The sequence below is a fragment of the Podarcis melisellensis genome (genome assembly GCF_964234715.1).
Source record: "Podarcis melisellensis genome assembly, chromosome: 6".
Taxonomy (NCBI): domain Eukaryota; kingdom Metazoa; phylum Chordata; class Lepidosauria; order Squamata; family Lacertidae; genus Podarcis; species Podarcis melisellensis.
Window position 1 is genome coordinate 35,213,831 of NC_138538.1, and position 26,427 is coordinate 35,240,257.

Genomic DNA, 26,427 nt, shown 5'->3' on the forward strand with positions numbered 1-26,427 from the left:
TGAGGAGGTTTAATCTTGTGTGTCACATTGTAACCCTGATTGCAATATATTGCTGATTTAATCTAGCCAAATGATATGCATCTGAATCACATCCCATCAGCGCAGCTCTGGCAAGCACAGGCACTTCAGCAGTGCTGGGGGTTGCAGAATGAACAGATGGCACAAACAGAGTGACTATGTTTCCCAAAACACCGAGTTCTGTACCTGTGCACAGAAGTGGGTGCTCTTAATACACGCACAAACACAATGCACCCACATGCTCAGCGGAGGATCTTTAATACATGCATTGGAATATTTACAGGAACAGGAGACTCACATTGGACTATTCTGTGAATTTTGCTTTGTGGCAGAAAGCAAAGACACTCATATTTTATATTATTTTATTGCTATCTGCTGCATGTAGCCACATCTGAAAAGGGTATATTGTGTAAGCTTGGCATTTGCTCAGGCTATATGCGTGCATGTAGACATGCAAACATGCCAGCTACTTTTCTTTAACCACCCCCGCCCTTTGTATCTTGACGCATTTTCATTCCATTCTTCCTCCAAGAGTTCTTAGTGGCCAGATCCACAGTGGGACATGGCTCTCAATACAAACCTGCCTTTGGTTTTTGAACCAAACCTCCCTGATGCCTCAGCTAGCATGATTATGTTGACTGGGGCTAATCGGAGGTGAGGTCAAAATATCTGGAAGGCACTGGATTGGTAAAGGTTGGTATAAATGTTTTATTAGGTTCAAAGAATGCTGCCAGCAACTCTACATAAAGCTGGAGTTCCCCTCACATCCACAGGGAAAGCTCACACGTTCCCTTTTCAGCCATCACAAAATGCAGTGGAAAGGGGGAAAGTAAGATTGCTTCCAGATGTCATTATTTTTGCAGGTGGGATTCAATCCCATACTTGCAAATTCAAGTTGTGGATTTGGCACTTTTACTCATCTATCCTGTCCCCCACCATACAAACTGGAGCACTTGTGTTAAGAAAAGAGATGCAACAGTGCACTGAATAATGTAGGGTAAGAATTGCTTGGTGTTACATTATACAAGTGGGATGCAGGTGGCGCTGTGGGTTAAACCACAGAGCCTAGGACTTGCTGAGCAGAAGATCGGCGGTTCGAATCCCCGCGACGGGGTGAGCTCCCGTTGCTCGGTCCCTGCTCCTGCCAACCTAGCAGTTCGAAAGCACGTCAAAGTGCAAGTAGATAAATAGGTACCACTCTGGCGGGAAGGTAAAGGGCATTTCCATGCACTGCTCTGGTTCGCCAGAAGTGGCTTAGTCATGCTGGCTACATGTACGCCGGCTCCCTCGGCCAATAAAGCAAGATGAGCACCGCAACCCCAGAGTTGGGCACGACTGGACCTAATGGTCAGGGGTGCCTTTACCTTTACCTTACATTGTACAACCTCCCCACAAACAAATCCAAACGAATGCTCAGTTAATAGCAGGTGCTGTATAGCCTCTTTGAAAACCCGTCAGAATGAATGCTCATGCATCTGCTTTGTCCTGCATCCTGTAATTATGTTTTTAAACCATCTTATTGTTTAACAATTGTTCATGTAAAATTTTCAGAAAGCAAACATAATGTAGCATAAATTCAGGTAAGATTTATTTTATTAATGAAACTACAATAATTAGACCTCATGAATAAAATAAACAGGAAATCTACAGCACAGAAAATATAATCTACGCCAGTGCTTTTTTCTAAAAAAAATAATAATTGTTTAGGGGTACTCTCATTTTCCTACTCACATTGAAATACTGCCCCTCAATGATCCCAAACTTAGATTCACAAAATGATTAGGGGTATGTGTACCCCTGTGTACCCACAGAAGAAAAAGCATTATGCCATACATGTAAATAAAGCCAAGTTGTGGGTCAAATACTAATTAGGCATGATCTGATTAACACTTCCAGTACTGAAACTACAAAGTGAATACAGTATGATAATCCCTCATCTTTCATAGGTTCCAAGGGTTATGTATATACACAAAAATCAAACCTTTGGAGCTGCCCCATGGCTAGCAGGTGAGCAAGAGATGAGAGAGCCTCTCTCCCTCCCCCTCCCCCAGCACTCTCAGAATCAGTGGGCCAAGTGGGCCTTGCCCAGCAAGCAAGGCAGAGAGATTGAAAGCTCTTTTTTGCTTTCAAGCAAAAGTGAACAGTTTGAAAGCTCAGTGGACAGCTTGAAAGCTCTTTTTACACCACGTCCACTTGGGTTACCTGGCACACAGATTGCTTTTTAGCTCTCTGCCTTCCTTGGGATTTGACTTGTACAATTTCGCCAGCCCACCGTCAACTACATGTGGTTGAAATCATGCAAGTGAAATGCACATAATATGGCAGGGCTACTGTACTGCAGTCCCCCCCCCCCACTTTGTTTTGGACTGGGAGGGTTATGTATTGGTCAAAGGTTTCCCTCTACCCATCCCTGTCAGCGCCCATCAGCCTCAGCTTGCAGAATGTCACCAGCGTCACTGAGGTGGACAAAAAATCTGTATTTTACCATATCATCAATGATAGAGAGCAGCTGTGAGAAATCTCACTTTTTAGCTAACAGCTTAGCTGCCAATGTACTTATGAAACAAGTGTTTGATACATCGTTAAAAACTATACCTTGCCCTTCCTCCGGGGAGCTGAGAATGATGTATATGTCTGTCTCCCTTATCCTCGCAACAACTTTGCAACTATAAAGGTTTCTGAGTGCTTGCCTCTGGTGCCACCATAGAAGGATTAGCTTAAATGGGTTAGGGTAGTGAAGCAATAATCACACAATCACTTTGTATATGTCCAAACTCAGCTCACGTTCCTTCAGGATATATCATTCAGGGTTCCATGCTTCATCACACCTTGATTTATGCCTCATCACACATGTTTGGGATGAAGGGTGGGATAGAAATTGAATGAATAAATAATACATGTATCTTGCACATAGGGTGCAAGTTTGTACTAGCTAACAACTCACCTTGACAGAAAATCAGCCCAACGCGTTGCTGGTGGAATACCCAGGGCCACTTCTACTGTTATTTTATTTGATGTTTATTTATTTATTTGTGCAATTTTGCAAATCCTTTTTAAAAAACAAACAAACAAACCTTTAAGCATAAAATGGTAAAATAATTATCAATCAAATACAGATAAAATCAACAGAATTTAATAAACAAAGATACATGAGAGAGCTGTGTGTCTAGGTAGAGTTGCTGAAGTGTTTAGCAGGCACCTAGAACTCTATAATGAAGGTGCCTGCCTTAATAGGCAGGGACTTCCAAGCACTGCCACATAAAAGATAGGTTTGTCACAGGTGCCATTAGGCAGAGTAGGCCCACGAGATATTACAGTATTTGGATTTTTCTCCTTTGGGTACAACAATGCTTCAGGCCAATCCTCATAACTGAGAGCCATGGGAGTGCAGATTAAACCCTGCCACAGACAGATAGACAGACATCAATAAAAGTTTCAACAAGGACATAAATGTCTATAGTAGAGTTGAGGTTCCTTAACCTTCAAAAGAACTCTAGAGTCAGTAAAGAGGTAAGGGGACCCCTGAATGTTAGGTCCAGTCGCAGATGACTCTGGGGTTGCAGCACTCATCTCGCTTTATTGGCCAAGGGAGCCAGCGTACAGCTTCTGGGTCATGTGGCCAGCATGACTAAGCCGCTTCTGGCAAACCAGAGCAAAGCATGGAAACACCATTTACCTTCCCGCCGGAGCGGTACCAATTTATCTACTTGCACTTTGACATGCTTTTGAATTGCTAGGTTGGCAGGAGCTGAGACTGAGCAACAGGAGCTCACCCTGGTGCGGGGATTTAAACCACCAACCTTCTGATTGGCAAGCCCTAGGTTCAGTGGTTTAGACTACAGTAGTGCAGTGCAAATATTGCACAAACATAGAGAGTAGCATTATTTCCACAAAAAGCCAAACAGATGTTCAAGCCAGGCCCTGATTTATAAGGTACATCATGTTTCAGATTGAAAAAACATATGATGAATTTCTCAGGTGTCTCATTGATTTATTGACCACATAGCAATTTATAAGTCATGTCAGTAACTTTATAAGTAACACAATTAATTCCAAAGTTATTCCTGAGTTACCCAAGTTGGGTGTCACTGATGGATAAGCAAAAGGACTGACTTATAAGTTGATGCCGAACTATAAATCAGGTAGCCGAGTAATAAATCATGAGATGGATGGATTTGATTACAACGCTGAATAGCAAGTCATGCAACTGTATCACACGTGCTGAGCAGTTTGGCCAGTGCTTCAACATCCATTTTGCGCATTTGTTTGGAAATGTGCAGATTGATTTAACAGGCAGACGCACAAATCATCTCTCCGCTTTGTAACCCAAGCAGATTTAAAAGCTGTGTTTATCCAAGCCATGTTTATCAATGCACTCTTGATTTAGCACAAAGGTGCCTGCTTTACCTGATGTACATTTGCTACTCTGCAGGTTGTGCCTGGATGCACAAAAGGCAATGTCGCTTGTTCCTTTGTCTTTTGTCAGGCAAGACAGGAGAGATATGGATTGATGCCATATGCTTTGTAAACAGAATTATAGGATGTTAGACCGGGAGTGTTAAAAACCCTTGCAAAAAATAGATCAAGAGTGGTTGGCTCTTGTTAACTACCCCAGGCAGTCATTACAAGAGATCTGAGAATTTCCTTACTGACTTCTGTTAATGCTGACAAGGCACATGAGTGAATAATGCCTGAGTGAGGCTGATTATAAAACAGGGCTGTGGTTACTCATCATGCTGCCAGCTAAATGTCTGCCGTCTTCTTCTAATACTTCCCCTGCCCTTCTGATAAGCAGCAGCTATCTGCAGTCCTGTTCAGACATTGCGTGGCTATTCCCTCCCCCCCACAGGTGGAATAAATGAAAACAGCCGACACAGAGTTTTTGGTTAATGGGCGAATATGGCCACAACTTTATTGATTACAGGAAAGAAAGGTATTGGCTTTAGGCATTGGCCCCTAACCGACTATCCGGTCTAACCGGGAAGGGTTAAACACCAACAGGGGGAGCCACCCGAGATGCGTATCCCTAGGCGCTCCCCGAGGGGTTACCACTCGGGGGCGCGCTTTAGGCCCTAGCCTCCGTAGGTTTCGGACGAGGCGTTGCCCCTCGGAGTCCTTTAACGAACTACCCTTCAAGCATTGGGGGAGGTGATGGCGTTCCTCCCCCCAAACCTCTTCTGCATGACAATACCCCAGCCAATGCCTACCGCCAAAAACCGAAGGAGTTGTGACGATTTGCTACGAGGTAGGCGAAAAAACCAAGTGGCTCACAAAACCAGCCAATTAGCCAAATGGAAAAACTCCTACCAGGCCCCTTGCGGCGACCAGCCGAAGCCCGTAGCAAGGTCAGGGGCAAACCTAAAGGGCGGGTGGGTGGGAAACTGCGTCGTCTCCGAAGGGAAAAGGGGTGAGCCAAGGGCTGCCCCGACCTTAAGTGGCCTTACAAAGGCCCGCCCCTGCCGCCAGCCGATTGGCTGGCGCTGCAGGGGATGCTAATTGAGGGGAATCCTTGCCTCCCGCGAGGCTGACGCCAGCCCCGCGGGAGCGGGTGTGGGCGGGGTCGTGATCCCGTACCCCCCTCCTCCTGACGATCAGAAGGGGCATTGTTTGATCCCGTGTTGTTCAGCATGGGAGCAACAAGTGGTCCAGCACCAAGTAGCCCCACCCCTGATGTTGCACCCTCCTCCCTTTCTGCCCCATGGACCAACATGGAGGAGGTTTCATGTGTCTTATTGTATGTATGACAGCTTCTCCAGGATCTGCCCCCTTGACACAGATGTTCACATTGTACAGACATAAGGGCAGTCAATGTGGAAGCAAAGAAGTAGAGGATTAATTTCTCCTTGCCTCCTGAATAAGATGAAGCTGTGGAAGTATCGAACTGGTGTCAGGAATCAATGAGGTGCTGAATGAGGGCCAGTGCACTGAAGATCAATCCTGATAAGATGGAGGTGCTGTGGGTATATGCTTCCTGGGTTCAGGGAGATGGCAATAAGTCTTTTCTGCATGGGACTGCTCCCTGGGGATCAGCTTTGCAGCTTGGGTGTTCTACCCAAGGCACCTTTGTCACAAGAGACATAAGTAGTCTCAGTGGCATGGAGTACCTTTCATCAGCTTTGACTGGTTTGTCATCTGCAACCTGTCTTAGACAGTGGTTGTTTGGCCACAGTTACACATGGTAGGATAACCTCTCATTGGTATTACAAGAATGCTTTATATGTAGGACTGTCATTTAAGATAGTTTGGAAGCTTCAGGTGGTACAGAATACAGGTGCCAGGATTTTTACTGGCACAGCCAATTCAGTTCATATGTCACCTGTGTCAAAAGAGCCCAGTTCTGAGCCCAGTTTCAAATGCAAGTATTGACTTTTAAAGTATTACGGTAAATAGAGTGGGCCCTGAAGGAATGACTTCTCCCATATTATCTTGCACACATTCTCAGATCATCAGTAGAGCCCCTTGTTTCTGCTCCATCATTGCCAGAGGTGAAACTGGTGACAACCAAAGAGTTGACCTTTTCCAGGGGATCCCCTCCCCAGAGAGCCTTGCCTGCAGCCAACAATGCATTCTTTTATTCTTCCACATTTTTTTAAAAATGTAGGCGTATTTAAAAAGCTTGCCAATGACCCAGTTTTACCTGCTGGCCTGTTTTTATTATGTTATTTTACTGTTTTGATGCTTTAACAGTGCCAATCACCCAGTGAAAGATAGCACATAAATAATGTAAGTAAATAAAAACTGGTACCTTGCAGTTCAACATCTTATTTAGAAGAATTCAGTTTTGTAAGGAGAGGGTTTTGTTGCTGTTAGAATAATAAAATCATAGAATTGTAGAGTTGGGAGTGACCCCAATTCTCAGTCACCAAGTGCCCAGAATTCTCAGTTGTGTTACAAATGACGAATGATCAGATATTGACATCACTAGCACAAGAAAACCTCAACAGTGATTGCAAAAAATTGAGGGTGGTAGAGATGGATGAGTAAAACTCCTCTTCTCTCTAGCTCAACCAAAGGATCGTGCAAACTAAAGCAAAAAAGGAGGGGAAAGGCAGAAGAAGAAAAAAAAAACAGGTACCCAAACTGTAAAGTAGGAAAGCAATGAGATTGGAACTAAATTATAGACCTGAAAACAAAGAAATGTCCTATTTCTCATATGGATATATTAGTCTTGCCTCAAAATATCTGATGTGTGATGTGACAGTTTGCTTTTAAAGGAGAACAGGGGGAATTGCTCTGAATTAAGAAGCACCCATGTTGTTGAATGCTCTGTGTTTTGCACTAGTGATGATGGGACTGTGCCACACACCTGACCTCCCTCCAACAGAGTCACTGTTGCATACTAGGATGGGGGGGGGGAGTAGTAAGATGACGGTGAGGTCAGCCTGTTGCAAATGTGCCAGTGGAGCCAATCCAGCACTCCTGCTAGCATGTTTGCATTGTGTCAGCTGTGCCGCCTTGCCCCAACCTTCCCAGTATGCAGCAGCAACACAGCTGGAGGAAGCAGAACAACCCATCCTCTGCTGGTGTTTGGTTACAAAGAGTAGCACCCATCCTCCCAATGCAAGATAAATCTGGACATTTTTCAAAGGCTGAAAAGCCAGCTGCCTTGGGTTTCTGAAACTGGACATGATGGAGCAACTGACCCCTATGTTGACTTTCAAGAACAGTTGGCTGCCCTAGAATGGCTCACCTGACTTGCCTCTTTCCTCAGCTGAGACAGCTGTCCTCCTAATAGCGGACTCTTGTCAAGGACAGGGAGGCAGTTGAAAGCTACAACAAATCCCTTGGGTGGTCACCTTGTTGCTTCCCGGACTGTCAAAATGTCTGAGCTGGATGTTTCAGACATGGCATTGCTTTTCCACAACTGTCACCCTTGCTCCTGACTCAGCAAACTATGGGGGCTGTGTTTGTTCAGGAAGGAAAATGTCCTCTCTGAATTTTCTGCACGCTGTGTGACCCAACAGCTGCCTCCAAACATGGGCAAATTACATTAATCATCAAAGCTCTGTTCCTTTCAGCTCTGTCAAGAAGCAGAGAGGCAGCAATGATGCAGGGCAAACTGGGGCAGGAGCTGCGTGATTGATACAAGGCCACCGAGAGGAGAACAGCGCTCAGGTTAGGATGGGACAAAGTCAATAGATTTCAAAGTGTCGGTCTGTGAATGTAAATGCAGCACTCAGGAAGGCACACTCGCTGTTGATGGCCTCCTTTCATTCAGCAGGAGGCCACGCTCCACAACCTCCTGCCACCCGCTTGCACTTCTGGTTTTGACATGCATAAATCATAGCAGCACCATCCTCTCTCTCTATAATTATCTCCAACGCAGTCGGCCCTCTCATCTCAGGATGGAACTCTGAAAACCTTCTCTACAAATGGGAATATGCATTTTGTATATGTAAACAGTGCATTAACATACAAATTGGTTGTTGTTAACGGTGCTGCTCATTGAAATTTTTAAAATATACATTTTGGGAAGTGGGAAACGGCTTGTTTTGAAAAGAAGGGATTCATTTTAAACAATTATCATTTCCTGTTAATTACTCTATGGTGCTTTCCCCCCTTAAAATGTGCATTTTCCTAACCGTCCATAAGTCAAAAATTAGCTTACAGACCAAGAATCCAGGGGTTGTTTTAAGGTCATTTCCTCTTTCTTGTGTCATAGTGAGCATCTGGGATGAATGTTACTTATGATAATGTGGCTGTATGATTGCTCCATCTCAAACGTAGCCTGCAAATTCAACCCACATCTGCAAACTATCATACTCTTGGCCTGTAACAGCTCAAGAGTGGTTTGATGACGCAGAGTATGGAGAAGACTGAGTGCATCCCTAGAAAGAGCACCTGAAGCTGTTGCTCCTACAACATCTGGATGGCCACAGTTTCCCTATCCCTGTCCTATAGCTCTTGTTTGCCTTGTAACCAGCCTTATTCTATGCCAGAGGTCAGCAAACTTTTTCAGCAGGGGCCAGTCCACTGTCCCTCAGACCTTGTGAAGGGCCAGACTATATTTTGAAGGAAAAAAAGAACAAATTCCTATGTCCCACAAATAACCCAGAGATGCATTTTAAACAAAAGGACACATTCTACTCATGTAAAAACACGCTGATTCCCGGACCGTCCGCGGGCTGGATTTAGAAGATGATTGGTCTGGATCCGGCCCGTGGGCCTTAGTTTGCCTACCCATGTTCTATGCAGTTCCACAGTGAACTATCTTGCTTCCTTGTATACATCTGGAGTCTACTCAGTTCCACAGTGAGCTAACCATGGTGTTGATCTGGACTCTTCCAAACCTTCACTAGTACCCCCTATGAACTCCAGCCTACAACAAGCTACAATCCCATTTTGGGTAGTGGTGCAGTAAATGTGGGCCGAGTTGAAAATTAACATAATTTTCAACTCGGCCCACATTTACTGCACCACTACCACTGACAAAGCTGCCACAGAAACATGTTCAAGTATACTCAGTCCAAATTCTTTACAACAGTTAGTCATGGGGAAGCTGATCTAAATGTAGCTTTGACCACAAGAATTGACTAGTGGCATGTGGTAAGTGTTCCATCTCGTAGTCATATTGTGAAGCAGGACATAACATATGACTCAAGGCCACCATGCTGTGATTTTCTGCATCCACATTTTGCATGAGTGACAGCTGACAGAGGTTAGAAAACCGAATGGTGGGTCCAACCAGCTGTATTCCTCCAAGAAGTGGAAAGCTCTTCATATTCATTCAGGCCAGCTCTTGCAGGGTTATTTGGTATTGGCTTATTTGGCCTGGTACTTGCTACAGAAAAATGCAAAATGCAGTGCATACCATGTAGTAATAATTGCTGGCCTTTCTGCTTCAGCTTCCATAATTTTTTATCATTTTGCAGCCTCTGATTTTATCTTGTGACAATTGCAGGGATCTGGTCCTACGATTTTTGTCCTCATTTTACCTGTGAAGCATGGGAGTGACTGTCCTGTTTTTCACAGTGGGATCCACCAGGACAAAGCTCTTGAGCAGTAATTTATTAGATGGGCAGATAATCCTTTGTGGTTCAGCACAACAATATAGGTAGTCTTTTCTCTGTTGATTAATGTCTTCTGAATAGAGCTTTTCATAAAACAGAGGCTAGACTCTTGGGATGTAAGTATTCTATCTGTTAATGTATTTGCTACATAGAGATTTCACCTGATACAGCACTGAGATACAAGGAGTTCACCAGACATAGCATGGACATACAACTTTGCACAACAAAAGCCAGGGTGCATGCTTGTTGCATCCTTCTCAGCTACCCTCCAGCTGGAGGATACTGAGAAGGATGCAATAGCTTGTGATGGGACAGGGCGCCATGATGCACCCCCTCAATCTGTGCCAGGCTGACGGCCCCCTCAACCCCCTCATACTACACCACTGTTTACATCTGCTTTCATGTCTAGAAGTAAGCAGCACCAGCCATGACCACATCTGTTTTTGCCACATAGTATGGCAGGGATGCGGGTGGCGCTGTGGGTTAAAGCCTCAGCGCCTAGGACTTGCCGATTGAAAGGTCGGCGGTTCGAATCCCTGCGGCGGGGTGCGCTCCCACTGCTCGGTCCCAGCGCCTGCCAACCTAGCAGTTCGAAAGCACCTCCGGGTGCAAGTAGATAAATAGGGACCGCTTACCAGCGGGAAGGTAAACGGCGTTTCCGTGTGCGGCTCTGGCTCGCCAGAGCAGCGATGTCACGCTGGCCACGTGACCCGGAAGTGTCTTCGGACAGCGCTGGCCCCTGGCCTCTTAAGTGAGATGGGCGCACAACCCCAGAGTCTGTCAAGACTGGCCCGTACGGGCAGGGGTACCTTTACCTTTACCTTATGGCAATCTTAGGAATAGCAGCAACAAAACATGAAGGAATGAATTGTTTGCCAGTGGGGTGGGGGACCTCCCCAGAATCCCAGAGCTAAATCACACTGCTTGAAGAAAGCTTTGAGATCTAGTATCAGCATAGAATAGAAGTTTAGTTTGATTATATTGTGCCTGATCCAGACCTGAAATGAGTCCACCAGTTTTCCTTGAACCAACTTATTCATAGGAGCCACTTGAAACTAGTTAAAGTCATGGTTCAAGCTGAATATCATGCTTTAGAACTTTTCTAAAAATTCGGGCGGAAGGGTGGCCTTCCAACAACCCACCATGCTTTTGGCAGACATCTCTTAACTAAGACAATATTCACCTTTTACAATATTGTTTGCAGGCAGCCATTGTTCATTGCTGCTGCTTTGGGGCCATTTTCTTGCCTTCTAATATTTTTCTTCCTGGATGGGCAATCTCAGCCAACCACATCTTAAAGGGAATCAGAGTTTGAATGGTGATGTCACAATTTTATGTCACCTTCAAATTTTGCTGCACATTGAGAAATGAAGCCTTCAGATGTTGTAGCTTGGGGATAAATGAAGCCCATTGAAAGTGTGATCAATGCTTCCTAAGTCATACAGGGACAACCTAAGCCAATTAGGGATCACATATGCATGGAAGGTGTCATAGGACAAGTCTGGACATGGACTGGAAAAATATAATTTTCACATAAGAACTGCCTTCTTTTAATTGCTAAAGCTGGAATCTTATATACACTTATGGGGAGTATGGCCCACTGAATGCAGTAGGGCTTACTTCTGAGTAAGCTTACTTGGCTTGTACTATTAACTATTCAACTAACATGTCTCATGATAAATTTTGCTTCACTGATGTAAGTTCTCATGAATTGTGGCAGAATAATACCTTTGGTTTTTTTAATATAAAAAAAATAGCATAAAGGTCAGGGTAAGAATTGCTTGCATATTTCAATACCAAATGCAGGAGATGTATTAAAAACACAAATACAATCACAAGGATCCTAAACCTGCAGCTCCTGCAGCTGACTTTCAGGACTCTTTTGAATATAATCTGCTATTTTGAATATAGTCCTTGGACTGTTACTGGGTATCTTTCCAATGTTTCATATAAGGCACCTTGATAGATACTAGGATAAATAAAAATCTTACAGTAGAACGCTGTATTCAAAGGCTGAATTATTTTACAAAACATGTTGGCTTGGACCTTGAGATAAGTTAACTTCAGGGAATAAAAGTTCGCTACAGAAGAAAAACTTCTCATCACCTCTTCTCACTTGCACCCCACCTTTGGTACCAGTGGAAAAGAGGGGCTGGGAAAGTTTCATTCATTTTAGGATCCAAGCTAGTCTTGCCAAACCATCTTGAAAGTCCTAATGCAATCCCAAAGTGCCTTTGAATAAAGGCAATGAACAGAAGGTCTTGCAATGTAACCACTAATCAAACATTTCACAGTGCATTTCATATAGCCTTTTCCTCTGATTCTGTCAGTCATTTCATTCTGTAAATACCTGAAATAACTGGACTCAGGGAACAGGCTGGGGAAAAACAGAGGACTCTGCATTTTGATTTGGATCCTTTGGACCACTTTGTTTGATTCACAATGAATTTATCGGCAAATATCTTTTTTAAAATTTTTAATATCGAGCCATCATTCTACTCATATGGTATATGTTGTTGGAGACCTAGTCCTGTGTATTGCTTATGGCGCAGAGCTGACGTCAAGCGACAGGACATGAGTTGTTATACTAATGCACTTAGACATGGGGAATTAATAGGCACAACTGTGAAGGCCTGGGGTTGATTGTGATAGTATCAAAATGCCACGAGGATGCCCTGAACATAGAGCAGACAAATAGTCATGCTCTAAGCATTTATCTGGGAAGAAGCAGCTACTGAGAGGTTATAGGGATACTATATTCTTGTATTGGCAATCATGAATCCCACTAGACAGTGGGAACAGCGATTTGAAATGTGTATGGCCAGATTTAAATTTTGTATTTGCCAACTGCTTTGTTACTGAGATGCTTCATTGAGCTGGCACTCAGCACATGCCCTGAAACTACTTGGCTCTATTTACCTCAAACTGTGTGCAGTGAGTGCTAGATTACTGCCAACAAAAGAAGAGAAAGGAAACATTGGCTCAGTCTGACCACACTCCTTAACACAGCATATATGGGACTGAGCAGAGTGCAGGCTCTGGATGTATGCTGATTAGGCACCAGTCCCATTTGCCACATCTAATGGAAGCATATGCCTCAGTTCAGTCATGAATCAACCCTGTCAAGAATAAAGGTTTCTTTCTGACCAGCATGATCCACCACTAATTCTATTAATATGCCATTTGCATTTCCTGGGAGATAGCCACTGCTGGTTCCCCGGTTCCCAGTCAGATTGTGTCAGAGACTCGAAGGAGACTAGTGTGCATGGGGGAAGGGGAGGGACTAGAGTCTGACTTGGGAGAGGGGGCCAGGGATTTGTGGGGACTTGTACAAACCAGGAGGCAAGAGGCAGAAGCAGCTTCAGAGCTGGAGGGTAGAACACATGAGGAAGGGCAGAGGAATTAGAGGCAGGTCAGACAAGTGAAGGGCTGGGTGCTTCCCCACCCACTTTTGCACCAATGTCTCCCAGAACCAGGAGGGGATTGAAGAGGGAAGAGCAGAGGCAACTTCCACACAGGCATAGTCTCCAACTGTGTGCGCACAGCACTTCAGGGGAAGGTAAATGAATGGGTGGAGGAGGAGTGGCCTTCTGTTACTGCAACTGCTCCATAGAGCACAGACCTGCGAATACATGGATATTCAGAGCCATAGAAACAACTGTCAGCTTTGACAAGGGTTAACAATCTGCCGTGTGCATTCCTTTGGCTGGGGAGCACCCTTGACAGACTGGCTCAGGATACACCTAAGGTGGGCTATTCAAATAAACTGCAATAACCTCTGTGGTGTGCAAAGGACTCTGCACCAGAAATCCAAAATATAATGTGCCCATGGCTACATAGATAAGCCCACCTGGTCATTTAATGTGTGAACCAGGACACTTGTAGGCTTTGTAACAGGTTGGTAGTTAAGTGTAGGCTTTCAGTTCTCAAATGAATGGTCTTTTTCATTTAGCATGGCTCCAGTATGTCATATTTTCCTTATAGAGAGAAGGGCAATGTGTTCTTTATGTACAAACCAGTACAAGTTCAGTCTCACATCTCCACATAATGGATCTCAGGTACCAGGAATGAGATAGATACGTATATGTGCCTAAGACCCTTGAGATTCTTGCAGAAAAGTGTAAAATAAGGATCATTGAGGTGGCTCATTATAAAGTAGTCCCTTATATCATCCCAGTTGCTTCCTATTTGCCTCTACATCATACGTTTTACTTTCCACATCAATGTATTCTTATGCACTCACTCACTTGGGAGCAGCGGGTGCGGGGAGACCAGAAAGGCAATCACACATCTCTAGGCTGCTTCCAAGGTACGTATAAATTATAGACTTAGAGTTTACTCCCAGAATACTTGGTTGGTGTTTAAAAAACATGTGGCCTCCTTTCCAACAGTTGAATGCCAGAGTGGAAATCAAGACATTGTAGAATTGTAAGTACAGTGAACAAGATTTCTTAAATATTCCCTAGTGGCCATGGATTTTCAAATGCTTCTCTGTGCCTGCAGTGAGGGTTGGAGGGGAGGGCAAGGGGGGGCAGGCAGGGGAGAGAGGGAGAGAGGGAGGGGTGACATGGAGTTCTGGCACAGAAAAGAATTTGCTCTGTTTCTTTGTAACATCAGAGCAGAAACCAATAAAAGCCCAAGAGCCATGCCTTGCTGTCCCACAAGACAAATTCAGCCACTGTGTCCAGACCTGTTGAACCTACCTGAGCTTGCAGGGGCAATTTGATGATTCTGTAGGCGGAAGGGGTAGACCTTCTGCCTATAGAATCACCAAATTGCCCCTGCAAGCTGAGGTAGGTTCAACAGTCCTACCACCCCCATTTCTGATCAGTGGCAAGAAATCCTGCCATGGAAAACAAGCAAGATGTGCATGTTGTCAGTTAATTTATGGAAATCTACACTGTTTATTCTACCAGCTGGATCAGGGCTCTTTACATGCTGAATTCCAGACCCCTAACCATGATGCTTCAGGGTCTTGCTCCCAAGCACATTACCCGAGTACAATGTATCTAACCTTTTCACTTCTTCGAACCCCCAGTGTGTCACCTGTGGTCATGTATATGGCCCTTTCTCTCATCTGTGCACCCACAGCAGAGAGACTCATCATTTGCTCTCAGCAGGAGCCTCTATTAATCACTGCAGGTGCATATGTGCTTTCTGCTAATGCGTTTCTCCCTCCTCATTGGGGCTCTGTTGCAAAACTGGCTGCCACCAGCTGATATCTTAGGCAATTAATTAAGATGTCATTTATAGGCCCATTGGGTGACCTTAATTAAACTGTAAAATGGTGAACACTAATAAGAAAGATGATATCCCCGTAGGTGGCAAATCAAGTGAATTAACCTCCCAGTAAGGAAGCGTGGCTTCATTTGATAGAGGGTCTGAGGAACAACCAAAGCACTGGAGCAGGACTATGAGTTGCCTCCCCCCACCACACCCCCTGCTAGCAAAGCACAGGATGCTCTGTGAAAACGATGCTGCAGCTAATGCATGCATTTGGGACCTCCCATAAAGCCAGCTCTCACTTATGTGGAGCGCCTATTGATCGAAGTGTCTTGTATATTCCCTACATTGTCCCCCATCAAAATAGCGCGATGGCAATGGCACTCCCAGTAATTGGAGCTTCTAATTGCCAATGCTCTGGATGTCTCCCAAGCCATTCTGATAAATGGCGCTATTATGCACACACAACGCAAACAGTCACCCATATTTTATTTATATGCATCTTGCAGAATTGAGTCAATAATTTACTCTAGAGATGATTCCTATTCAATAGAGTTTTCTCTTTGATATATTAGCTACTTTGAGTAAAAACCCAACTTACTCACACCAGTCAAGATTAAAGAGCGGCAGAATGAAGACAGAGCAAACTGTGGCCGTCTCTAGAACATATCCTGGAGCTAATTTTTAGGGGATGGGGGGGTAGGGAGGAGTCTGGACTCACTCTATAGCCAGTAAGGGGGAGGGAGGAAAATCCTATTGCCATATGTCAGCCTTTGCCAACCCTGTGCCCTCCAGCCAGCATATGTGTGAGCTTTGTGCCTCACCTGGGATTTGAAACTGGATCTCCCAAGTCATAAAAAAGATAAAGGTAAAGGACCCCCTGGACAAAGTCCGGTCAAAGGCGACTGCGGCACTCATCTCGCTTTCAGGTCAAGGGAGCCGGCGTTCGCCCGCAGACAGCTTTCCAGGTCATGTGGCCAGCATGACTAAACCACTTCTGGCGCAACAGAACATCATGACAGAAACCAGAGTGCACGGAATTGCTTTTTACCTTCCTGCTGCAGCGGTACCTATTTATCTACTTGCACTGGCATGCTTTCAAACTGCTAGGTTGGCAGAAGCTGGGACAGAGCAATAGGAGCTCACTCTGTTACGGGGATTCAAACTATAATTATTTCTTTCCTACCTTTAAGGATGCAAATACAAATCTTTCCAAGGTAGGGCACCAAAGATCCTTATCACTTGGTGTGTGGGTGTATTCCTTATTATTATTATTATTATTATTATTATTATTATTATTATTATTCAAAATACAAGTCTTCAGGGTCTTTCCGACTGGGTACGTAGTATCAGTTCATCATCTTACTCTAACAAAGAACTCTGGGCCAAATTACATAGTATGTTAGTTCATGTAGCTGACCTTTAAGTTCAGGAGGTTTTAAAACACAAATTGCCACCATGCAGGGCAGGGAGAAGTCTTAGCAATACTGGGTATGGATGCTTTTCCTTCTACACTCCAAATCCAGCTCAGAGTCATTACACCTGTAGTTTGCATTGGGCTGTTTGTTTGTTTGTTTGTTTGTTTGTATTAAAGCTCTCATATGCTTCAAGTGGCGCTGTGTGTTAAACCACAGAGCCTAGGACTTGCTGATCAAAAGGCTGGTGGTTCGAATCCCCATGACGGGGTGAGCTCCCGTTGCTCGTTCCCTGCTCCTGCCAACCTAACAGTTCAAAAGCACATAAAAGTACAAGTAGATAAATAGGTACTGCTCTGGCCGGAAGGTAAATGGTGTTTCCATGCACTGCTCTGGTTTGCCAGAAGCAACTTAGTCATGCTGGCCACATGACCCGGAAGCTGTACACCAGCTCCCTTGGCCAATAAAGCGAGATGAGTGCCGCAACCCCAGAGACGGCCATGACTGGACCTAATGGTCAGGGGTCCCTTTACCTTTTATGCTTCAAGTGGAACTTTTTCTCACTATGCAGCTTCTAGATTATTTGGTGGAGGTGGGGAATCAGGACCAGAGACATAGTGGGGACAAAGAGTTAAAGCCACGTACTCCACACCCTTGAATCCTGCTCCAGATCAGGGGCCCCACACTACCCCACACTAGCACAGCTAACTAGGGGTGTAAGCAGGTAGCAGTTTCCACCCTGTCCTGTGTTCATCGCAAGCAGCACAGTTTCCATTCTGCTTCAGTTCAGCTTCCACTAAAGCCAGCCTTATTTCTGCTCCCATTTCCATGTTTGACAGAATGCTCCAATGTGCCAACAGCTAATGCAATGTGCAGTTTGGCCCTCGGATAGCTAGCACTAAAAGAAATAGAACTGAAACATGGCAAACAAGAGGCATGAGAATGCTTGTGGTGGGACCCTGAAGCACAAAAATTAGAGTGCTCAGGTGGAAAAGAGGGCAGGGCAACTATTGCACCTTTAATAGTTGCACAGAAGACAACGTTGCAGCAGGTACAGTTTGCCAGGCAAGCAACAGCTGCTGAAATGCCATCTTCTACACAAGGCGAGCAGGATAGCTCTGTTGGCATGAGCATGAGACTCTGAACCTCAGGGTTATGGGTTTGAGCCCCACAAAAGATTCCTGTACTGCAAAGGGTTGGACTTGATTACCCTTGAGGTCACTTCCAACTCTATGATTTTATGATTAAAGGTGCAGGAGCCCTGGACTTTTTCTCTCTTTTTTACATCTGATTTCCCTACCTAAATTATTATTTGGGAGGGGGCATCTAAATGGACAGCTCACACACATACATGCCAAACACACAGCCCAGTAAAAATAGAGCAGGCTCAGTAGCCAAGGGATGTTAAGTGCCAGCTGGAAAATGAAAATGGTGGGGGAAGAGTGAGAAGCCCTTCTGGGAGGCTGGCTGGAGCCCTCAACAGCAGAGAGGATTCACTGCAACATTTTGTTGCAGGTCCCACTTGCCATGATGAATAACCATTCCTCCCGGAATTGGTCTTCCTGTTGTTGCTGTTTAGTTGTTTAGTCGTGTCCAACTCTTCGAGACCCCATGGACCAGAGCATGCCAGGCACTCCTGTCTTCCACTGCCTCCCGCAGTTTGGTCAGACTCATGTTAGTAGCCTCGAGAACACTGTCTAACCATCTCGTCCTCTGTCATCCCCTTCTCCTTGTGTCCTCCATCTTTCCCAACATCAGGGTCTTTTCCAGGGAGTCTTCTCTTCTCATGAGGTGGCCAAATACTGGAGCCTCAGCTTCATGATCTGTCCTTCCAGTGAGCTCTCAGGGGTGATTTCCTTAAGAATGGTTAGGTTTGATCTTCTTGCAGTCCATGGGACTCTCAAGAGTCTCCTCCAGCACCATAATTCAAAAGCATCAATTCTTCGGCGATCAGCCTTCTTTATGGTCCAGCTTTCACTTCCATACATCACTACTGGGAAGACCATGGCTTTAACTATACGGACCTTTGTTGGCAAGGTGATGTCTCTGCTTTTTAAGATGCTGTCTAGGTTTGCCATTGCCTTTCTCCCAAGGAGCAGGCGTCTTTTAATTTCATGACTGCTGTCACCATCTGCAGTGATCATGGAGCCCAAGAAAGTAAAATTTCTCACTGGTCTTCTTATGCCCTCTTAAAATTATCTAAACTATTAGCCATCGTGTGCTGTAGGAGCAAATTCCATAAATTAGGTATGCATTGTTTTGAAGAAGTACCACTTGTGCTTATAAAGCGTCCTATCAAGAAAATATTATTAGGTACACATGCTGTGCTAATAACTTTAAAAGAAAATGGGAAGTTTCTCGTCTATTTTCTTTTTTTTAAATGTTAGAAGATTAATGGGGGGAAATTCTTTATATCTACTGCAGCAGCATTAACTTTAGGAAGAGTCATTACAAATTTCTGTATCAATGGCATTGAGTTCCAGAAAAATTAAGTAAGATATACAGCAACTGAAATATTAGAGATGTGATGAGGACAGAGCTGATTTTGAACAGATTATTGAGAATATTCAAGGTCTGTTGAACACACTTGTAAAGTATATTACAGGGTGCATAATTCCATTAAAAAGAAATAGAGGTGAAAGTACTGAGTTATATTAAATATTCAGTTAATCAGGGGGGAAAGAGAGACCTGCAACAAAATATTGCTGCACTGAGTACTCCTGTTCAGGGTTCCAGCAAGCCCTATTCCTGGATACTCCATTCTGCCCTGATCCCCCAGTTTTCTGTTCTCCCTCTGCAACAGCTACTCAACATTCCTTGGCCAGAAAGCATGCTTAGTCCTCACTGGGCTCTTTTCTTGTTAGGTAACAGAAGGCAGCCTTCCCCCAATCTGGTGTCGTCCAGATGTTTTTGCAGCTGGGTTCCAATTCCCAGCAGCTCCAGCCAGCACAGCCAATTGCCCAAGAAAATCTGCAGGGCATCAGGTTGGGGAAGACTGACATAGAGTAGGAATGGGAAACCTGTGGCCCTCTAGATGTTGCTGGAGTTCAATATCCATCATCCCTGACTATTGACCACTGTTGGGGAGCCACTTTTAAGTTGTGGGTGAACATATCAGATGACATAGCGATTCTTCAAACAGCTCTTGTTTATTCACAGGCCAGGACAGAACTGAACTGAAGGGTTCAGTCAGCCTGCTTATATAGAGCTCCAGTACAATGTAACTGTAACAATTTTCTAAAACTATCCAATCATTGAATGTCACTTTTGATCCCTTATTTGCATAACTTTCTACACTATCCCCCTGCTGGCCCAGGGTGAGAACTTCAGTACATAACAGCCACAGCTTCTCTATTTCTGACATAGAGAAATATGTGCTGCATCCATATTCCTATCTTCTGTATTCTATTAATACACATTCATGAAGTATGCATAGGATACAGTGCAACACCTGCATGGCAAAGTTTAATATTTGTGTCTGTAAACCGTAAATGAAAATAAAATATTTATTAAAAAAATAAAATTGGTATTTGTACATAGAAAGCAAAGGTTCTCTCCTGGAAACAGAGATGCATATCTCAAAGAACAGAGGGCTGATTTTTCAGCATCACCAGAAGACAGAATATTCAGCAGGCAATTACTTCTGCTGCTGAACCCAAGCAGCATAGCGGAGCAGCCCGATAACTACTGCTCACCTCATGGCTGCCCGAGAGCACATCCCTGGACCACTTCCCAGAGTATCAGACACTTGAAGGAAAATCAAGATTGATTCTGCTTCTCTTGCCAAGGCTCTCCTCCCCTTTCAATTTATTTGGACCTCTTCAGAGACTCTTGCTGAGAAATGCATCAATGCTACATATTGTGGATTCTCTTTGTATTTTTACCAGCACTCCAGGGCCAAACTCATAGCAAGACTCAACTGCAATGGTCTGATGAATTTACACCAAGGAGAATTTGCGGCTCTGGTTTGCCATGGTTAACCGTATGATGACTGGAGGCAGGCATGTAGGTGAGGAGCTCAGCCATTGCAAATGTTGCAAATCTCCATTTTCCTATAGCAAGGCATTTAAAATGATTTTTCTTTTTTTTTATGAAGGCAGATATCTCAAAGACATTTTTAACAATTATATTTTATAGCATTACATAGCTTTGTGTTTGATGAGAACCACAGAGCTAAAACTTAAGGTTATATTTCACTCTTTAGTACAATTTGGTTTAACTAATTTCTGAGGCACGCAAATAATAATAATAACAATCAAAGAGTCTTGTGGGACTTTTAGGACTTACGTCTACTTTGTAATTCTGTATCTATAATCTGTCTATATATATATCTATTCATCATCATCATCAATTGCATTTCTTGTCTGCTCTTCAGAAGGTCCTAAGGTAGGTTATAGCATATAAAAACACAGTTACCGTACTTTTCCGTGTATAAGACTATGTTGTTGTTTTTACTGAAATATTATGTTTAAAATAGGGGGTCATCTTATACATGGGTAGTGCTTCAGAACAGGTATTATCTGTATTCTCACCAACAAGGCATGCCAGGCAGATGTAGCCAGTAGAGGAGGAAAGATGTGGATACTGTATGTCCACATGCCACATTCACAGCCCCATCATGCCCAACACACCCAAGAAATCAACAAAAACTGTACACCACTACTGTGGTTGGCATTGCTAATCCCCACCCTGTGCAGTCAATGGGAGGGGAAAAGAAAACACAGTGGTCCACTCAGCCACTGTGAAACAGCAGGACTCTGGCTATGGTGGTTGCTCTGCCAAAGGATCTTCTTCCCCTCACCCCCAGGTCATAAAGGTAAGTTAGGACTGCTCTGTAAATCCTCTGGGAAGTCTATTTTAGCATTGCATTGCATTTAAGTTCAATAACAACAACAACAAATAAATGCTGGTATTCCTCTGATACATGAATTACATTTGTTATTCTTTAATGGACCTTGAATCCAGGAAGCAGTGGCGTAGCGTGGGTTGTCAGCACCCGGGGCAAGGCAAGTAAATTGCACCCCCTAACACGTGGATTTTAGTAGGGACAGAGAGCTGCGAGTGCGAGCACGCCCCCCCAGATGTTGCGGCCGGTGCGGCCGGCCCCCCTGCACCCCCCACGCTACGCCACTGCCAGGAAGACATATGGAGTCATCACATTGATCCGTCCAGTCCAGTATTCTTGCTTACTCTGAGTCACAGAGTTACACAGAGCCTCAGGCAGCAGCCTTCCCTAGCTCTGAGACCTGAAATCAGGACAAGTCGGAGATTCAACCTGGGACCTTGTGCAAGTCAAGTCCTATTTATTTATCTATTTTATTTATTTCATAAAAATGTATATATTGCTTGATTCTAAAAAGCCTGAAAGCAGTTTACAAAAAGATAAAATCAAGGGGGAGGGAATCACAAGCATGCTTTAAAATGAACAGATTTTTTAAAAGTAAAAGTAGGTATGTGTTTTTCCACTGCTATCTCTTATAAAAGAAAGAAGGGGGGAAATTTATGTTTTTGATACAGAACTTATTGTTTTGACATATGCAAACATTGTTCTTAGCATATTGAGGTAGCACTCTATTTCCTTTTTCCATCTGGTATTAAATTGAACCTGTGTCTGTGTTGTTTAGGCTTGAATACTATTAATTCCAGACTGCTGGGGGCATGTCTGCAAAAGATGCTTTACTAACAGGCATTCGGTGGTGGAGGGAACATATACATCAAAGCAGTGCCAATTTAAAGTGCTCCATGTAAAGAGCTGGCCACAGCTTGTGTTCTTCAGCACAATGGAAAGCCAGGAAAGCAGTCAAATAACTAAGAAGAATGGGACAAAGGTCAATTCCCCTTGAAAAGAGGAAAAGGAATATGTTTAATTTCAAAGGAAAAACATTCTTCATAAGAAAAATAAATTAATACAAAATTGGCATGTCAACATGAACAAATAAAAGATCATGCATAGTAAGTGCTATACCCGGCATGCCAAAATTTAGATTTCTATGAGACTTTGACAAACTAAAAATGGAAATATGGAACAAAAGCTCTTGCAGTACAAACCCTCCTGAGTCGTGAAGAAGAAAAGCAAAGAGCAAAAGTCCCAAGAGTCGAGTGAAGAAATATTCTTCCCAAACTTCTTAAGAAAAAACAGTACAGTGGTACCTCGGGTTACAGATGCTTCAGGTTACAGACTCCGCTAACCCAGAAATTGTACCTCGGGTTAAGAACTTTGCTTCAGGATGAGAACAGAAATCGTGCTCCGGCGGCTTGGCGGCAGTGGGAGGCCCCATTAGCTAAAGTGGTACCTTAGTTTAAGAACAGTTTCAGGTTAAGAAAGGACCTCCAAAGAATTAAGTACTTAACCCGAGGCACCACTCTATGTCCTTCTGCCGGCCAACCAGTACAATCTCTGAGCCAGGAAGCAGCAGCAGGGGCAAGAACTTCCACGTACTTCTGTGAGCTGAGAGTAGGCTCATAACACCTAAGGCCTCAGGTACTGGGGCAGCTAAGGAAGGGGAAGCATTCTGTGATGGTTGTGGCAGATGGCACTGAAGGTCTTCCTGTTCCATGGAGAGGGGTGGTGGTAGCTCAGTGGGTCAGTTTCTCACTATTTTCAAAGCCTCATTGAGCTGCTGTGAGGCTCAAATACCATACTTAGCTCCTTGGAACAAGATGATGGATGGATGGATGGATGGATGGATGGATGGATGGATGGATATATAGATACTGGGAGTAAGGGATGATGACAAAGCTGTAATGATTACTATGTAACCCAGGCTTCCTCAACCTGCTGCCCTCTAGATGTTCCTGGGCTACAACTCCCATCAACCCTTACCAATGGGCTGATAGGAGGGAGTCTAAAAACAACTGGAAGACAGCAAGTTGGGAAAGGCTGGCGTAACCAGCTTTGTCTGGTATGCCTGCTACAACCTAATAAGAGGGATAGCCTAATAAGAGGTAAAGTGTCAATCTTGGCTTTAAATCATACTTGGGCCCTCTTACATGGACAACTCTTCTCCTGCCCATACATGTACAGAGAATTGATTTTTATTTTATTTTTAATGAGGAGACATTAATAAATCTTTCCTAAATAAATGCTGCACAATTCCTTGAGTGATGAAAACAGCAAGGTTAAAAATGGCAGCCTTGCCAAGTCCAAATGTTACCAGCCACTGCTGATTCTAAGGCAGCTGCCTCTTGGATACATTTAAGATCCTTGTTGAACTGAAGATGAAGTGTCCGGATATGTCAACTCCTTGCATGAGAAAATGAATGTCTGCCACCAGAGCCACCATGATCTAGTTTAAATAGTGTTCTGAAGAAAATGTTTTCAGAAACCTTTTAAAAGTGCATGAGGCCATTAAGATTCTCCATGTGACCTCCTGCATTGCGAGAGCTGGAGAAATTCACCCATTGGCCCCTACATCAAACCAAATACTTCTGAAACAACCAGGGAATGCCCTTTTAAAATGAAATACAGTTTTACTTTAAACAGTTTCCTACGGGAAGGCAACCTTCGCTTGGCCTGCAAGATATCCCAGTGCCCACAGGCCACACACATGCAGATTTTAAGTGAGATGAACTTAATGCTCTGCTCCTATCAATAACCGCACTATAGCTCTTCGGGAGCAAAGTGCTCATAGCAAGCTGAAGTTTACATGAACCCTTCTTTCATATCGCTCTTCTGGTTATGAGACTACGGGGGACTGTTCACAGACACTGTGCTCTGATATATTCCCACTTGATGTCAGAGTAAGTGGTCTGTGAATTGTCTCCCTATGTTATTTAAATTTCTCAGTTTATCATGCTCTTGTTGATGTTAAACATGACTGGCTAGAACGGCAGAAAAGAAAGAGCAAAGCCCAAACAGTCCGCAGTGCATGGCCAGAAGAAACTGATCTGTCACTTTATTTCCATATCAGCCCTATTAAGGTGTTGCATTGAGCAAAGTTTTACTGGGACTACATGCTGGGAAGGAAAAATGGGCTCCACCATAATGGTAAAGCAGAGGGGTAATTGCAAGAATAATTGGTGTCCCCCCTTCCCCCCAAGATTCCCGGGCCTTCCCAAGATTCTGAGGCTGCATACACACCTTAAATTCTAAAATTAATGGAGACTGCTTGTTTTTCTGTGTTGTCCGGCAATGGGAGTGATTCAGCATTAAAACAGCATTCCAGCATTAAAACAGGTTCCAGCAATGGGAGTGATGGTATATCCACACCTGCCCAGTGATACTCTTGGTGGGCATATATCAAGATTACCATCACCCCTTCCTTCTTCTTTCACCTGGGGCAGAGAGGGAACGGCATGGAGAACCTAATCAAGAGGAGAGTGTTAAACTGCAGATCAAGAAAACTCGGTTACCCTTCTGGATGGCAGGATCTAGAATCAATCTTCCTTGAAACCATTATGTTGAGGATGAACATGAACGACTGTGGATGCAAAGCCAGAACAACAGTGGGTGTTTCCTAGGAAGAAGTGTGCCTTTTTCAGAGGATAATCATTAGCAAGTGTGAAGGAAGCGTTAAGTAGCTCTTTGCCTGGAACATGGTCCTCCTTTTTATACCATTCTCTATTTTGACCAGGTCCTATATGCTGAAACCTGGATCTTCTGCCTTTCCTCTCTCTTAAAACTTACAAGATTGTTTTACTTAGTTTACAGAGCTGCTAGGCGTGCTGCAAATTGCAGTGACAGCGAGATCTCAGACACCCACTATCTTAATTTGTGCATACACTTAGATATGAATATATATCCTATGCAAATGTGAAACAAATTTATGGATGGTAGCCAATGCTAATCTTACTGAGAGTAGACCCACCTAAAATCACAGTCATGACTACCTTGGTTCCATTAATTGCAGAGGGTCTGCTCTGTGCGGAACTTAGTTGGATACAAGCCTTTGCCACAGGACTGCTACCCAAGTACATAGCAGCACCCCTGGTTGTGGCATTGTGCATCCCCTGCCACTGGTCCCTTGTCAGGTGCTACCACTCCTTCCCATCTGATACATGGTCTTTGTTTTAGGGTTATTTCATTAATGCTGAATTTATTCCACCAAAGTGTTTAAAATATTCATTACTAGTCTTGTCACCTTTAAAATTCTGCTCTTCCAGTGTACTGTCAATAATTGTTCACTGCAGGCAGAGAACTTTAGAATGTCAATACCCCAGGAAGAAAAAGTCTTAAATGAAAAAGGTGCTAAGAAGAAGAAGAAAAGTCAATCAAAAGTTGCCAAAATAGCTCATGCCAGAATGAATTTCCACTCGGGTGCATTTTAAGCAAGGAAATTATTAACACATGCATCTGGAGCAGGTACATTAGAAGGAAGTCTGCAGAAAGAGCAAATTAATATATATGTATATTACTAAACGTATGAAATTGTAAATAAAAACACTGAGCAACAGGGCAGAAATAATTCCAAATGGAGTATAAAAAACCCCCAGAAGATCTCTCTTGGCTGCTTTCATGAATCTCATCCAGCAGTGGTATATCTGCCCATTACAGCTATTATCCATGGTGATTATGCTGTTGTACTTTATTTTATTTTTTTTTACTTAGCATTTTAAGCTTTGTCCTTCTACTTAAAAAACAACTCCCAAAGTGTCTTGAAGTAAATTAAAACAATCAAAACAGAACAAAGCAAATGGTTAAAGTAATTAAAAAGAGAGAGAGAAGTAAGATTACCAGCAGCGTTAAAATTAGAGCTAAAATATATTAAAGGCCTTGCCACATCAAACAGTTTGGCACATGGCATCAAAAGGGCATAAGAATG

The 26,427-nt window shown here is 43.8% G+C and overlaps 1 long non-coding RNA gene across 1 annotated transcript in view; it reads left to right on the forward strand.

Moving 5' to 3' along the window:
* Window positions 1–26,427, forward strand: part of LOC309372701 — a 243,752-nt gene that overhangs the window by 84,296 nt on the left and 133,029 nt on the right. The gene's annotated exons all lie outside the window — the stretch shown is intronic.